The sequence below is a fragment of the Rhincodon typus genome, chromosome 47 (genome assembly GCF_021869965.1).
Source record: "Rhincodon typus isolate 14 chromosome 47, sRhiTyp1.1, whole genome shotgun sequence".
In the NCBI taxonomy this organism is placed as follows: Eukaryota; Metazoa; Chordata; class Chondrichthyes; order Orectolobiformes; family Rhincodontidae; genus Rhincodon; species Rhincodon typus.
In genome coordinates this window covers 9,369,544-9,370,753 of record NC_063378.1, presented here as the reverse complement: position 1 = coordinate 9,370,753, position 1,210 = coordinate 9,369,544, and positions in this window count along the sequence as shown.

Sequence of the window (1,210 nt, the reverse complement as noted above, 5' to 3'; positions counted from 1 at the left end):
GAAGACAGTCCCTAATAAATTCAATGGGACATCCTAACCCCCAAGAGAGGTTGGAATGTGGGAATCTCTCCCACATGGAATGGGAGGAATCTCTCCATATGGAGTGGTCAAGGTGAATTGTGTTGCTCTGTTGGAGTGGAGATGGACAAACATAAGAAGGAGAAAGGGATAGAAGGAGATGGTAATGGGGTAAGTTATGTGGAATGGAGCAAATGAGCCAAGTAACCTGTAAATTCTGAATAGACTCCATTCAGCAACAACTTCATTTTGCAAGAATCTCAGAATTGTTATGGTGCAGAAGGAGACCACTCAAGCCCAGCATTTCTGCATTGTCACTCCAAACGAGCACCATGACTTTCCACCATCCTTTTTTCTATTTAAATAATCATCCAATGCCTTCTCAAATGCCTCAATTGAAGCTGCTCCCACATTTCCAAACAGGGCATTGCTGACCCTAACTACTCGCTGTGTGAAAACACATCTTTTCTCACATCACATTTACTTCTTTTGCAAAATATTTTAAAATGTTCTAGTACTCGATCCATTTATGAGCAAGAGCAGTTTCTTGCTAACCACTCTATACAGCCTGTTCAAAATTTTGGAAACTTCAATCAAATCTTGTCTGAGGCTTCTCCTCTCCAAGGAGAAAAGCCCCAACCTCTCAATTTTTATCAGATATAGTGATGAGCTGTCAGTATGCAGAACTGTACATGTACATAAATAGATGCTGAAATTTGAACATGCTAAATACCAGGAGGGAGAACTGGGGAGAAAATGCTCAGAGTGAAGTGTGATACAACAGCATAATATAATGGCATAATATAAAACGATCATCAGACACCATTTCCGCCACCTCCAGCAAGATGCCACCACCAGACACATATTCCCCTCCCCTCCCTTGTCCGCCTTCCGCAGGGACCGTTCCCTCCAGGACGCCCTGGTCCATACTTCCTTCACCCCCAACACCTCCCCACAGCCCTACGGCACCTTCCCCTGTAACCGGCGAAGGTGCAACACCTGCGCATTTACCTCCTCCCTCCCCAGTATCTAAGGGCCCAAACATACCTTCCAGGTGAAGCAACACTTCACCTGCACTTCCAAGGATCTAGTCTACTGCATTCGCTGCTCACAATGTGGTCTCCTCTACATTGGGGAAACGAAGCGTAGACTAGATCCTTGGAAGTGCAGGTGAAGTGTTGCTTCACCTGGA